Raw genomic sequence first — 16623 nt, forward strand, 5'->3', positions numbered from 1 at the left:
GTTTTTATTTTGTGTAAACGTATACATAAGTGTGAAAACGGGAGGGTGGTTGGTAAAAACAATTAAAGCTCTCTAACCAATTGTCACCTCTGGTTTTATTAGGTGACAATGTCACACCTTGTTTTCTTGCGGGAGGCAGCTGTCGATCGGTCGAGACTTGTGATGGAGTGTCCTGGGCATAAATACTTAAATACGCGCGGTCCGGGGGGACGGGAGAGTGGGTTCAAAACCATATGGGTCGTCTGGCTTTCAGTAAAAATGTTTTTTTAACAGTGGTTTTGATAAAGTGGTTTCGAGGCTATGTGGATTTCATTGTTTTGTTTTTTTGAAACGGCATTATTTGCAACAGTGTAAATTGGTGTTTAATATTTTCTCCGGTCGATGGTTTGGATAGCCAACTGTGGTTATAGTTATAATCTAATTAGTTTTTATACAAGGTCTGTATTTCAGCGTGTAGTTTGTTCTTTGTACTTGTTGCATAATTAATCTCTGATCTTTGTCTATTCATCGACACGGTATTGTGTGTGTGTGTTTTTTTTTAAATTTAATTATCTCGAGTTGTTTCTTTGTTCTGTCACATATTGCTTCGTGGGTTTAGTTTATTTATTTCTTATATCATTTTGTAGTTTTTGTTTAATTTGTATTTTTTTTCATTCATTACTTTTCGTCCATTGAAATACATTGAAAGTTAAAAGTATCTTGTTGTTTCTGTAATTTAATCAGAAATTATTTATCTTGCCGAATGTTATACAATATATATATATATATATATATATATATATATATATATATATATATATATATATATATATATATATATGATCTTGGAGGTTGTGCTATAGGTCGAGATTATATTTGATATGATTTATTTATTTTCCATAAACAGGTCACACGAAAACCCAACCGACATTATAGTTTTAGCCTTAACGTCTAAAAATAAACCAAACCTAGTTGTTTTTTTTTTACTATAACATTATTTTTTTGTCTCTGTTCACCTTGTTTTTTTAAATAGACTAACCGTTTTTCTCTTTACAATGAACTATAGCTATAAATATAAGTTAGCTGTACAAATCTGATTTTGTTTTGATTGTTGTTGCAACCTGTCGTCTGTCCTTATTTCAGGCCATGCGAGCTGCCACCATTGACCAGTGACTAATCACAGTTGACCTACTGAGCTATTTTATAACCAGGTGTATGACAGACGCGCGGACCTCCAGTAAGTCATTTTTTTGTGTTAATTGGTAAATTAAAGCGTCTATGAAATTAATTATCTTATAATTGTAACATTCCAGAATAGGAATTCAGCATAGTAACACACAATTAAAAATAAACCGGGAGTGATCTCCCCTAAACTTTCTCGAATATTCTTATATAAAATAACAGGGGATGGGAACTCGGGCTATAGACATGATTTTTAATCCATTTTAAATACTTAAAGTTTTAAAAATAGAATAAAATCTCGTAGACAAATTAATTGCACACCAAGTGAACGCCAAATAAAAAAGCGCATAATGGTGCGCAATATTATTATTACTTTTAAAATTTACATTAGTTTTTTGAGAAATCAGAGATAGCGTAAAGTACTACTTCCAGTCAACGGAAATGACTCAAAATTTGATAGAAGGTAGAGAATTAGATCTTTTACTTACATATGAAATTTAATTTATCTATCTGAAATAGTACTCAAGTTATAGGCTTTTGAAAAATTCAAAGTAGGAAAAGTACCACTTCCGGTTATCGGAAATCGCTCAAAAGTTGATACGGATCTACGATTTTGATAAAATACTTATATATGAAATTTCATCAACCTAGCTGTAACGGTTCTCAAGTTATCGTGTTTACACACGGACAGACAGACACACAGACACACAGACAGACACACAGACATACGGACAAGATTGCAAAATTATGTTTTTCCGTATCAGTGAGGTGTGAAACGTCGAGATTTGTAAAAATCTCGATTTTTTTTTTGCACGATTACAAGACTTTCTCTATACTTCGTATATACGAGAAAGTAAAAACATAAAATTCTTCTTATAGAAGTTCGACAACCAGACATTCTCGAGCTATTATTATTTAAATTAAAAAACCGTACTTAATTAAATATTCTTTGTATACAACGATCACTTGATACAAGCTGTTCGCCTTGAGAAACATAACCGGTTCTTTTATACTGCTGACTCTATAATGTCTATTCAATGGGGGCAAAAAAGAGATCAGCACTATTTATAGCTCGCGCCCATTGCGCATGCGTGACTTTTCTACTACTACAGGAACAAAATAGGTCAGTGTTGATCTGAACGTCGTCTATCGCTGTGTACTCTAAATATTAGTTTTATGAATAAATCATGCGTACTTTTTGTAGTGTGTGGTGTCTTTTAAATAGGAACAAATTTTAATGCGATTAGTTGGCAGCCGTTTACAAAAAAAAAAAATGGTTTCTGTAAGATGAAAATGGCGTGCTTTTTCAGTGAAACATTCAATGCCTGTCATGTAATATTGATGATACCGCACGAATTTACAATTTCCTAAAAAAAATGTTTTTTTATCTAAAATATTTTATTTAAACGTAGGGAGTGGGCGGCCTTTCAGTTTGAAATTGATCGTTCGGTACTTTAAAAAATATCATTAATGTTTTACAACTATACTTAAAATATTAGCTTCATTTAAAAAAGAAATTCTTTCTCTCTTGTCAACACGATCAGATATTTAAAAAAAATGTTCTCATATAGATCTAGTACAAGGTCTTAGAAAATTGAAACGATAATTTATTTTATAAAGCTTTTTTTTTTTTGCTTAAAAAAATAAAAGCATAAATTTACTTTTTCCCCCTATTTTTTTCTGCTCGATGGTTAATTAAATTTGGATGAGATTTTTAATGGCTTTTATGTCACACCCCCCCCCCCCCCGGCTACTCTGCTACCTGTCTGGAAGAAATATTAGCAGCTTTTTACAATGCGACAGAACATACAGACACACATACACACACGACACAATCACTTACACATAACACAACACACACAGCCTATAGCCACGTATGTGAAAACCTCATAACCGCCCCTCCACCTCCTCCCCCCACTCTACACAATCACAAACCATAGGCACAAGTGTGAAAAAATGTGACACATTTATAACCTAGCACATAACAGCCCACTTACGTACACGATATGTACATTTTTATGTGTTTTTTTGTGTGTTTTTTTGTGTGTTAAAACAGAAATTCAATAACTAGACTCGATATGCATTCTATAGAGGAATCTTTACTACATTTTTATATAACTTTTATGTGTCTATTCAGTTTTATGTGTCGAGTCATACGAACTTAATGTTTTACTCGTCCATAGTTCACTCCTAGAATAAATAATACAGTCCGCAACAGATCTATGTTACTGTATATGAATCTGGAAAAGCATTTTTATTTAGCTAAATCTCCCATATATTTTTTCTGTTAGTTATTGAACGATAGTTTTTATAATAATTGTAAGTAAGTAATTTTTTTTTTACCATATATTTTCCTTTAATCACATATCACAAACGCAAACAAACTTCCTTCACTTCACACGCAAACACACACACATTCTTTCCTAATGGGGGAATTAACAAAACATCACTCACACAACCACACACACACGCACTCTCTTGATGGACGAATTAACAAAACATCTCACACTGGGAATTACTTTGTACTCTAGCTCGGAATGTAGTGTAAAAAAAAAGTACGGTAATACAGTTGTGGTAAACAAGCTTTTGAAATTCTCAATCGCTGGAGCTTTTATTGACGTGATGTATTTGTCATGTTATAGACTAGACACTTGGAGTGTTTGTGTGAGTACTGGATGTTCGTTTATTTTGTGTAAAGAAACTTGTAATTTTTAGTGAAGAAACTTGGAACTTTTATGTGAAGGAATAGTTTTTTTTTGTGTCAAAGAAACAAGTGGGTTTTTGTGTGAACACTGGATATTTCTATTTCGTTAAATTAACTCTGTTTCATATCTTACAAAGGAAAAGGGTTATTTTTTAATCAGCAAACTTAATTTCCATTTTAAAAGCTACAGTTTGTAATACTTTAACTTCGTGTAGTAGTTGGTAATCGATTTAGCTTCGGCTAGAATGATAAAACCAGTGCTCTTAGGTTAATTAACAATAGTGAACCGAATTCGAATCTTGGTTGGAAGATTATGTTTTAGATGATGTTTTAGATGATGTTTTAGATGATGTTTTAGAATTTCATTATGTTTTTTTATGTGTTGTACGACAGTATTCAGAAGTAAAAAAAAGTAGGTGAAGGGTTCAGAACAAAGTAATTGATAAATTACCTGATGTTTTTTTTTTTTTAGTGAACTCACTTCGATGTGTGTGTGTTTTTTTTTACAATAATTATCCTGCTATAATTTATATTATCTTTGGCTTGACTCTAAGGCAGAGAATCTCATTAATTTTATGGGTATTCTATTGGCTTCAGAAGAAACGACTTTTCTGTTTGTCATTTAGCATTTTAAAACATTTTTCTTACCTTTATAGCATTTCACCATTTATCACGTATATACTCTTTGTTTCACCACTCTATATCGTCTCACCATTGTTAGGGTTATACTCTTGTCTCACCATTTTTAGGTTTATACTCTTTGTCTCACCACTCTATATCGTCTCACCATTTTTAGGTTTATACTCTTTGTCTCACCACTCTATATCGTCTCACCATTGTTAGGGTTATACTCTTGTCTCACCATTTCTAACTTTTATACTCTCCACCTCCTCTCCATTACTCCACATTATCCCCCCCCCCCCACACCCCCACACTACACCCACACTTTTCTCCTAATCCACCAACACAAATTTACACACTTCACACCAAGATACATCAATCCCATAATCCAATTACAAAATCCACGATACATCCCCCTCCCCCCAGGAACCACCACCACCTACCCACCTACCCCACCCCACCTTGACTCACCTTGCCCTACACGTTCCCACGCCAAAACATCTAGCACATTCTTCAGGTGCAGTCGTTTGGGTCATTGATCGTGTGAGTACAAATTTTTACCTTTCGTTTCTCTCCACACCAATTAGCTTTTTTCTTAAATCCATCCCCCCCCCCCCCCAACAGTGTTTTATTTTTAGTTGTCATTCTTCATGTCTTCGTTCAGAAATTTGTAATTGACAAAACAAAAACAACTTACCTATTTTGCTCAATTTTTTGAAAAAAAAAATGTAAAAAAAAAAATTAAAAATAATTAAAGACTGTTGTTGTAAAGTGCTTCACCGTAATAGACTTTTTAAATAAGTGCTTGTATAGAAAATTGAACGTAAAAAAAAAATGGAACGTGTATTGAAAGACAAACACCACCAGCAGGTGCTATTGCTACTTGCCGATGTGCCGCTTTCTGCCTTGGTTTCTTTCGGCTCCCCCCCCCTCCCTCCCCACGTTGCTTAACTGTAATTTATGGGACGGCGAGGCCTAACGCTACAGCGCTAGACTGCTAACATGAAAGTCTCGAGTTCGAATCCGGGTTCAAGACAGTGAAACGCCCATGAGTCCACTCGTACCTGATAGATACCCGACTTCCGTTCATGACCACACTACTATCCCTTCATATTCTGAGGTCAAGAAACATATGAATCTACTTCATGTGCCTAATGGATTGCTATATCTAAAGCGATATATATATATATATATATGTTACGGTCAAAGCCCGAAGTGCGGCCAAACCCCGGATTGGCCGGCCAATGCGCGGATTGGCCGGCTCTCTTGGCCAAAGCCCGAAGAACTTAGAACTAAGATCGTATTTCGTACATTGGCCGGCCAATGCGCGCACTGGCCGGGACGTACTGGCCAAAGTCCGAAGTGCTTAAACTTGAAAGCGTATTTTGTACATTGGCCGGCCAATGCGCGCATTGGCCGGGATGTCCTGGCCAATGTTCTATCTAGACTAAGTTGTGATCGCGTTTCCATTATTCTGGGTGCGGTTTCATTGTGAGTAACGTATTGTTTAGCTCTTGTTTGTATAGCATTCTATATGCAAGGCGACATGGATCAAAATGGCCGTCAGACCATGAGATAGACATAGCAGATGGCTGTCAAAAGAAAAAATGTAAATCCATGTTAGTTTCCATATATGGGCTACAACTGTAAACTGTACAACAGCCTCCTCCATGATGACGAGGTGAGACAATCATCAAAGAACAAAATCAAAGACAGTCGGCTTCACCGACCACGTGCAACAAGACGGAACGTTCAAAAGACTTTGCCGCGTTCCTTGTAATTTGAACAATAATGTCCAAGCTACTTTAGATGGCGTGGGCGTCAGAAACCATATTTCCCCAACAAAAGGGGAATACCAAATAAAGCAGACCCAACACCGTGCCTTGACTGGACTGCATGATATTTAATACCGACAGAATTGCATTCCAGATTTCTTTGCACTGCGGATTACTTGACTGTTTAACACAACGTTTGCTTGATTGTGGAGTCATGTCTGCCAAAATCGGTAAAATTTAGATCTTTGATTATTATAATACAGACATGGTGTTCTAAAACAACTGTATGCTAGAAGTGAGTTTTCAATTCTTCACCAAAAACTGCTCTTATTGTCGTCAGTTGGCACTGAGGAAAAATCACTACGAACCATCGCATCTTCACAATCATTGACTGGGGGCCAAGGCTACACTCGCTGCAATTGCACAACCAAGTGCACAACAAATATATGCAAGTGTAAAAATAACAAGCTTCTATGTAATTCTAAATGCCATAAAAGTTCAACTTGTTGTAACAAATGATAATATTGATTGATTGAGACTATAGTACAATAAAAAAATTTGAATGTTTCTGTCATTTACTTTAATTAATAATCAATAAAGACTTAATTTCATGATCCTTACGGCATTAAAAAAACCAAAATCTGCTCATGATTTTCTAATTCGAACTTTGGCCTGTCGTCCCTAGCCAGATGATCTTCTAATTAAGACTTTGGCCGGTCCACCATGGCCAGTCCGCGGACTGGCCGGCCAAAGGCCGAAATCAAGCAAAGTTTCGGACTTTGACCGACCTATGGGAGGTGATATTGGCCAATCCGCGGATTGGCCGGCCAATCCGCGCATTGGCCGACTTCGGGCTTTGACCGTAACATATATATATATATATATATATATATATATATATATATATATATATATATATATATATATATATATATATATATATATATATATATATATATATATATATATATATATATATATATATATATAGTAGTATATTAGGTCCCTTTTGGAGCGAATGGGGGTGGTGGTGGTGGAGGTGGAGGTGGAGGTGGAACAAAGGCTATATAGGAAAATACTCCCCCAGCCTGGTACAATGAAATATAGCAAAATACTCGGAGGTGGAGGGGGAGCCTGCCGCAGCCTGCCGCAAAGACATATAGCAAAATACTCCCTGGGGGAGGTGGAGGTACACTGACATATAGTAAAATACTCCCCCACCTGGGGGAGGTGGATGGTGAGGGTTAAACCTGTTATATAGTAAAATACTCCCCCACCTGGGGGAGCAGGTGGGTGAGGGTGGTGGAGCCGGAGGGACAATGACATATAGTAAAATACTCCCCCACCCTAGGGTGGGAGAGGTGGTGGGGGTGACCTTGTGACGTAATCTCCGGTGACCTTGTGACGTAATCAGTGACCTTGTGACGTAATCATTGACCTAGTTACGTAATTTTAATGCGTTTTTTAATGAGTTTTAATGAGTTTTTTAAAATTTTAATTAGTTTTTATTAACGAGTTACGTAATTGGATTTTAATTTTGTTTATTTTAAATTTTAATTTTGTAATTTTTATTAACTAGTTACGTAATTTGATTATTTGTTTACTTTTTAATTATTTTTATTTTGTTTATTTTTAATTTAATTTTATTTTATAATTAGTTAAATTATTATTAACTAGTTACGTAATTTGATTTTAATTACTTTTGTTTATTTATTTATTTGTTGGTTTGTTTATTTGATTGTATGTATGTTTAATAGTAAACGGATAGGGGTGTTGGTGGATGAGAGGGGGAGTAATGATGGGGTTTGAGGGTAGGGGTGCGCTAGCGTGTACTTTGTGAATAACATCCATTAACCAGACATGTAACACCTGTTACGTATCGACCGCCCGCGAAGTTTTCCGGGCTGCGCGTTTTTAATGGGAATGTATTGATCGCACCCGTTGGGCCATCAAATGAGAGCCTACCTAATTAAATTTGATCACGCATCAGCGATTTATGTGGGTTCACTGACAACAGCTGGTACTGTAATTAGGCTGAACAAACGGGCTTTTTTACTACCTTGTTGTAACTATTGATTTTAATTAAGTTGATTTTAATTACTTTGTTTATGTTTTGTATGTTTATTTTTAATAAGTTTAATTAATTTGATTTTTATTTAAATTTGATTTTTTAATTAGTTTAATTTTTTAAATTTTAATTATTTTAATTTATTATTTGTTTGAAATTCATTTTAATTAATTTGATTTTAATTACTTTGTTTAATTTATTTATTTGATATATTTCTTTTCTTTGATGTATGGTATTTAAAATAAAAGACACTGTTTATTTGATTGTATGTATGTTTAATAGTAAACGGATAGGGGTGTTGGTGGATGAGAGGGGGAGTAATGATGGGGTTTGAGGGTAGGGGTGCGCTAGCGTGTACTTTGTGAATAACATCCATTAACCAGACATGTAACAGATGTTACGTATCGATTCACCAACAAAGTTTTTTAATATTGATCGCACCCACGGGCCATCACAGCATGATGTCCCGCCTAATTAAATTTTGTTACGCATCGTCGATTTTATGTGTTGTTCACGGAAGCGAACACCGTAGGGTCCGGTGTTTAATGAGGCCCATTAAGCGCGTCTCCGCGTTAAGTGTGGTAACAGCTGTACCACTTTAATTGATTTTTCCCCGCTCGGTTACTAGAGTGAGAAGCCATCACGTAACAGCTGGTGCTGTAATTACGCCGAGTAAGGACATTGGTTGTAACTATTCGCTTATAGCGAGGGTCAACGAAAACAAAATATATTTAAGGGTCGGAATTTTCTTTCAACCACCGTTAAATCAGGTTTTGAGACGAAACGAAGTCTCGGTAGGTTCGTGTTTTTTTTTTAATGGGCGACAGGGCGACTTGGTGCGTTGGTACGTAGGTATGCGGGGTAGACATGTTTTTTACAAGTCTGGAAAAGTAATTACGTTTTTTATGACCGTTCCGATTTTCTTTTGATCTGACCACCATTTGACCACCCTGACCCAGATAAATTTAACAAATGTTCAATACATAGTCGCTTATAGTAACATGGGTGAGGGGTGTAAGCAGGCGGGTGACGGTGTGAACAGGTGGGTGAAGGGGGAAATATTAACAAATGTTCAATACATACTCGCTTATAGTAACATGGGTGAAGGGGTGTAAGCAGACGGGTGACGGTCTTATCAGGTGGGTGAAGGGTGAAAGGTGGGTGAAGGTGGAGAAGGTGGGTGAAGGGGGGAACACGAGTAGGAGTAAAGGATATATAGTAAAAGACTCTACCACCTGAGTGAGGTGGGTGAGGAGGCGGATTTTAATTTTAATTTTTTTATTTTATTTTTTCAGCATCTGTTAACTTTAAGGTTCTATAACTCTATATATTTAAATACATTTTTTTATTCAAACGAGTTTACTTTTCCTAATGTAAGTACAGGTAAAGAGGGATTTCCTATAGATCTGTAATGAAGTAGGCCTTGTTGACTATGACTGGTTGTCCAGGTGTTGACATGATACACTTTTTTTGAGATACACGTACACACACACACACACACACACACGCGCGCGCGAAATTCATACTAGGTCGGTAAAGGCGGAGAGAACTTATAGGTATACATTATCATGGCGACAACAAAAGCGACCCTTATTTTATTAACATGAAAGCGTGTTTTCCAAAAAGTGTCACCAGGCCGTTGCCATTTTCACAGCGGGGTTTATTTTAAGTGCACCTTGTGCACGTTTGTTTACATTTTAAAAGACGTATCGCGTGTCTTCCCCACATGTCTTCCCTAATAGAGAAACGAGAGGAAAGACAACTGTTCTAAAATTAGAACAGACTTGTTTACAGCCACGAGTATCGTCCCTTGTGAAAAAAATTGCGCGTCAGAATCCTTAACTAAACAGTCAATTTCTTTAACAAGTTAAAAATAATTTAGGAAGACAAGGGTTAACAACATTAGACGCCACCATTTTTGTTTCATGTGACGACAAGGCACAATACACTTTTGTAGTGTATGTCTCAAGTAGAGAGGTGGGATATTTTTTCTTTGTAAGAGTCTTGTAAACAATGGGTAGAGGAGGCGATTACTAAGTAAGAGGGGAGAGAAAGTGACTTGCATCGCGATATTTGAAAACATGGCGATGTTTAACCTCAAGCAGATTACCTTCCCATGTTCGCTTTAGTATTACAGTTTTCATCAAACTTCTTTTTGACTTGAACTTCTTTAATTTTTAAGAAAGTTTACTTATACATAAGACGTTATGTCTAATTACAATTTTTTTTATTTTCACCACTCAATGTATTTTCTTTTTCTATATCTTACATTGTCATCTTAATTTTTGATCACCTTAGTAAAAATTTGCTTAAGATTATAAACTTCGAGTTTTAAAAAACAACAACGTTATAGTACGTCGTGTCAAATGACACACCGTTTAAAATGTCTACATTTAAAGTTCACCAATATAATGACGTAAAAACTAAATATGATATGACGTTAGCATACATATCATACAATCTAATCACTCTAAAGTACAAATCAATAATTTTTATTGATTAAGGGGCTGGGTGAGGTATTTTTATTCGGGTGCCCAGGGAAGGTTTGGAGTTGGCTAGGGGCACCGTTCAACTAGAGTCTGTGACGTTTTCACCGAGGCAGGGTTCGAAGCTAGACCATACATGTTTTGGAATTGTTAGGGGTCGAGCCTATAGTAGGGTCGGGGGAGTTTTGTTAACACAGAGGGATGTTTCGAAGTTAGTACATCCATGTTTTAGAATTGTTAGGTAGAGAGTTTATACGAGAGTCGTGGGAGTTTTCACCGAGGTTGGTTTTGAACTCGGACCATGGATGTTTAGGAGTTGGATGCGGCAGAGTTTACACTAGGGACGGAGGTGTTTTGGTTACACCGAGGGTGGTTTCGAAGGTCTTACATGCATCCTTGGAATTGTTAGGGGCCGTCTTCATACTAGGGTCGGTGAAGTTTTCACCGAGGTTGGTTTTGAACTCGGAACATGTGTGTTTTGGAATTGTTGGTAGCCGAGTTCATACTAGGGTCGGTGAAGGTTGGTTTTGAACTCGGAACATGCATGTTTTGGAATCGGTAGGTGTAGAGTCCATACTAGGGTCGGTGAAGTTTTCACCGAGGCAGGTTACAAAGTTGGGACATGCATGTTTAGGAATTGTTGGCATTCGAGTTCATACTAGGGTCGGGAGTTTTGTTAACACTGAGGCAAGTTGCAAAGTTGGTACATGCATGTTTGGGAATTGTTGGTAGCCGAGTTCATACTAGTGTCGGTGAAGGTTGGTTTTGAACTCGGAACATGCATGTTTAGGAATTGTTGGTAGTCGAGTTCATACTAGTGTCGGTGAAGGTTGGTTTTGAACTCGGAACATGCGTGTTTTGGAATCGGTAGGTGTAGAGTCCATACTAGGGTCGGTGAAGTTTTCACCGAGGGTGGTTTCAAAGTTAGTACATGCATGTTTTGGAAGTGTTAGGGGCCGAGTCTATACTACGGTGGGATGGTTTTTGTTTTCACCGAGGCCGGTTTCAAAGTTGTTACAGGCATGTTTTGGAATCGATTGGTGTAGAGTTTAAACTAGCGTCGGGGGAGTTTGGGTTTCACCGAGGCGTGTTTCAAAGTTGGTACAGGGATGTTTTTGAAGTGATGAGGGAAGAGTTTAAACTAGCGTCGGGGGAGTTTGGGTTTCACCGAGGCGTGTTTCAAATCCATGTTTCGGAGTTGGTCGGGGTAGAGTTTACACTAGAGTGGGACGGTCTTTGTTTTCAACAAGACAGGTTTCAAAGTTGGTGCATGGGTGTTTGGTACAGGACTGTTTTGGAATCGGTGAGGCAAAGTTAAACTAGGGTCAGGGGAGTTTTCAACGAGGCTGGTTTCGAAATTCGGCCATGGGTGTTTCAGAGTTGGATGGGAACGTTGTCACTTGTAACATTAGTTGAATACAGATAAATGTTTGTCTGTTACTTTGTCTGTCCAAGTAATAGTGTGGGTAGAGGTACGGTCTGTTTATCTACCGGGTGTTTAGGGACGGGGGCGAGGGCGGCAGACATAGGTGGCTAGGGTGCAAGAGATATTCAACGAGGAGTAGTGTCTACAAGTTACATAGACCAGTCTGTTGGAGTAGTGTCTAGGGGTTGTGATATTAGTTGAATAAATATTTGTCTTTAGGATTGTCATACATCCTTTGTCTCTTAAATGGAATAGAATGGGTAGTGGTACGGTCTGTGTATCTATCGGTTGGTATTGAGGTTAGGGATGGGAGAAGGAGAAATGGGGTTGCGGACAAAGGGAAGGGGAAAGGCGAATAGTGATAAAAATACCTCACCCAGCCCCTTAATCAATAAAAATTATTGATTTGTACTTTAGAGTGATTAGATTGTATGATATGTATGCTAACGTCATATCATATTTAGTTTTTACGTCATTATATTGGTGAACTTTAAATGTAGACATTTTAAACGGTGTGTCATTTGACACGACGTACTATAACGTTGTTGTTTTTTAAAACTCGAAGTTTATAATCTTAAGCAAATTTTTACTAAGGTGATCAAAAATTAAGATGACAATGTAAGATATAGAAAAAGAAAATACATTGAGTGGTGAAAATAAAAAAATTGTAATTAGACATAACGTCTTATGTATAAGTAAACTTTCTTAAAAATTAAAGAAGTTCAAGTCAAAAAGAAGTTTGATGAAAACTGTAATACTAAAGCGAACATGGGAAGGTAATCTGCTTGAGGTTAAACATCGCCATGTTTTCAAATATCGCGATGCAAGTCACGTTCTCTCCCCTCTTACTTAGTAATCGCCTCCTCTACCCATTGTTTACAAGACTCTTACAAAGAAAAAATATCCCACCTCTCTACTTGAGACATAAACTACAAAAGTGTATTGTGCCTTGTCGTCACATGAAACAAAAATGGTGGCGTCTAATGTTGTTAACCCTTGTCTTCCTAAATTATTTTTAACTTGTTAAAGAAATTGACTGTTTAGTTAAGGATTCTGACGCGCAATTTTTTTCACAAGGGACGATACTCGTGGCTGTAAACAAGTCTGTTCTAATTTTAGAACAGTTGTCTTTCCTCTCGTTTCTCTATTAGGGAAGACATGTGGGGAAGACACGCGATACGTCTTTTAAAATGTAAACAAACGTGCACAAGGTGCACTTAAAATAAACCCCGCTGTGAAAATGGCAACGGCCTGGTGACACTTTTTGGAAAACACGCTTTCATGTTAATAAAATAAGGGTCGCTTTTGTTGTCGCCATGATAATGTATACCTATAAGTTCTCTCCGCCTTTACCGACCTAGTATGAATTTCGCGCGCGCGCGCGTGTGTGTGTGTGTGTGTGTGTGTGTACGTGTATCTCAAAAAAAGTGTATCATGTCAACACCTGGACAACCAGTCATAGTCAACAAGGCCTACTTCATTACAGATCTATAGGAAATCCCTCTTTACCTGTACTTACATTAGGAAAAGTAAACTCGTTTGAATAAAAAAATGTATTTAAATATATAGAGTTATAGAACCTTAAAGTTAACAGATGCTGAAAAAATAAAATAAAAAAATTAAAATTAAAATCCGCCTCCTCACCCACCTCACTCAGGTGGTAGAGTCTTTTACTATATATCCTTTACTCCTACTCGTGTTCCCCCCTTCACCCACCTTCTCCACCTTCACCCACCTTTCACCCTTCACCCACCTGATAAGACCGTCACCCGTCTGCTTACACCCCTTCACCCATGTTACTATAAGCGAGTATGTATTGAACATTTGTTAATATTTCCCCCTTCACCCACCTGTTCACACCGTCACCCGCCTGCTTACACCCCTCACCCATGTTACTATAAGCGACTATGTATTGAACATTTGTTAAATTTATCTGGGTCAGGGTGGTCAAATGGTGGTCAGATCAAAAGAAAATCGGAACGGTCATAAAAAACGTAATTACTTTTCCAGACTTGTAAAAAACATGTCTACCCCGCATACCTACGTACCAACGCACCAAGTCGCCCTGTCGCCCATTAAAAAAAAAACACGAACCTACCGAGACTTCGTTTCGTCTCAAAACCTGATTTAACGGTGGTTGAAAGAAAATTCCGACCCTTAAATATATTTTGTTTTCGTTGACCCTCGCTATAAGCGAATAGTTACAACCAATGTCCTTACTCGGCGTAATTACAGCACCAGCTGTTACGTGATGGCTTCTCACTCTAGTAACCGAGCGGGGAAAAATCAATTAAAGTGGTACAGCTGTTACCACACTTAACGCGGAGACGCGCTTAATGGACCTCATTAAACACCGGACCCTACGGTGTTCGCTTCCGTGAACAACACATAAAATCGACGATGCGTAACAAAATTTAATTAGGCGGGACATCATGCTGTGATGGCCCGTGGGTGCGATCAATATTAAAAAACTTTGTTGGTGAATCGATACGTAACATCTGTTACATGTCTGGTTAATGGATGTTATTCACAAAGTACACGCTAGCGCACCCCTACCCTCAAACCCCATCATTACTCCCCCTCTCATCCACCAACACCCCTATCCGTTTACTATTAAACATACATACAATCAAATAAACAGTGTCTTTTATTTTAAATACCATACATCAAAGAAAAGAAATATATCAAATAAATAAATTAAACAAAGTAATTAAAATCAAATTAATTAAAATGAATTTCAAACAAATAATAAATTAAAATAATTAAAATTTAAAAAATTAAACTAATTAAAAAATCAAATTTAAATAAAAATCAAATTAATTAAACTTATTAAAAATAAACATACAAAACATAAACAAAGTAATTAAAATCAACTTAATTAAAATCAATAGTTACAACAAGGTAGTAAAAAAGCCCGTTTGTTCAGCCTAATTACAGTACCAGCTGTTGTCAGTGAACCCACATAAATCGCTGATGCGTGATCAAATTTAATTAGGTAGGCTCTCATTTGATGGCCCAACGGGTGCGATCAATACATTCCCATTAAAAACGCGCAGCCCGGAAAACTTCGCGGGCGGTCGATACGTAACAGGTGTTACATGTCTGGTTAATGGATGTTATTCACAAAGTACACGCTAGCGCACCCCTACCCTCAAACCCCATCATTACTCCCCCTCTCATCCACCAACACCCCTATCCGTTTACTATTAAACATACATACAATCAAATAAACAAACCAACAAATAAATAAATAAACAAAAGTAATTAAAATCAAATTACGTAACTAGTTAATAATAATTTAACTAATTATAAAATAAAATTAAATTAAAAATAAACAAAATAAAAATAATTAAAAAGTAAACAAATAATCAAATTACGTAACTAGTTAATAAAAATTACAAAATTAAAATTTAAAATAAACAAAATTAAAATCCAATTACGTAACTCGTTAATAAAAACTAATTAAAATTTTAAAAAACTCATTAAAACTCATTAAAAAACGCATTAAAATTACGTAACTAGGTCAATGATTACGTCACAAGGTCACTGATTACGTCACAAGGTCACCGGAGATTACGTCACAAGGTCACCCCCACCACCTCTCCCACCCTAGGGTGGGGGAGTATTTTACTATATGTCATTGTCCCTCCGGCTCCACCACCCTCACCCACCTGCTCCCCCAGGTGGGGGAGTATTTTACTATATAACAGGTTTAACCCTCACCATCCACCTCCCCCAGGTGGGGGAGTATTTTACTATATGTCAGTGTACCTCCACCTCCCCCAGGGAGTATTTTGCTATATGTCTTTGCGGCAGGCTGCGGCAGGCTCCCCCTCCACCTCCGAGTATTTTGCTATATTTCATTGTACCAGGCTGGGGGAGTATTTTCCTATATAGCCTTTGTTCCACCTCCACCTCCACCACCACCACCCCCATTCGCTCCAAAAGGGACCTAATATACTACTTATATATATATATATATATATATATATATATATATATATATATATATATATATATATATATATATATATATATATATATATAAATATATATATATATATATATATTTATTTATTTATTTATATGCTAGAGAAACGGATGAAAAGCAACATGATTTAATTGCATAGTTGATTTTTTTTAGAATGGAAAAAGTCACACACACACACAAAACCAGCCTTTCATGTCAGATTGTTTGGAATTCGGGTAACAATAGTCACGTGACGGCACGCGTGAGCGGGTAATGAAACAAGCTGTCAATGAAGGTGGCCGTCCCCTCCCTCCCCCCCCCCCCCCCCACCCCATCCCTCCCAAGGTTTATTTGTTATTCCTGGCGTCCGCTCAGGTATGAAGCAACACTCGTGGTTCAGGTGAATCACGTC

The 16623-nt window shown here is 37.0% G+C and overlaps 1 protein-coding gene across 1 annotated transcript in view; it reads left to right on the forward strand.

The window, feature by feature from the left end:
• The first annotated feature begins 1120 nt into the window (after positions 1-1120).
• The window catches only part of LOC131957416 (uncharacterized), a 110880-nt gene continuing 95377 nt past the window's right edge, over positions 1121-16623 (forward strand). The window contains exon 1 of the mRNA XM_059322214.1: positions 1121-1216. The gene's annotated coding sequence lies outside the window, so the exon portion shown is untranslated. The remainder of the gene's footprint in view (positions 1217-16623) is intronic.

This window comes from Physella acuta, unplaced genomic scaffold (assembly GCF_028476545.2).
Source record: "Physella acuta isolate Inbredline_101_S28 unplaced genomic scaffold, ASM2847654v3 ptg001238l, whole genome shotgun sequence".
Taxonomy (NCBI): Eukaryota; Metazoa; Mollusca; class Gastropoda; family Physidae; genus Physella; species Physella acuta.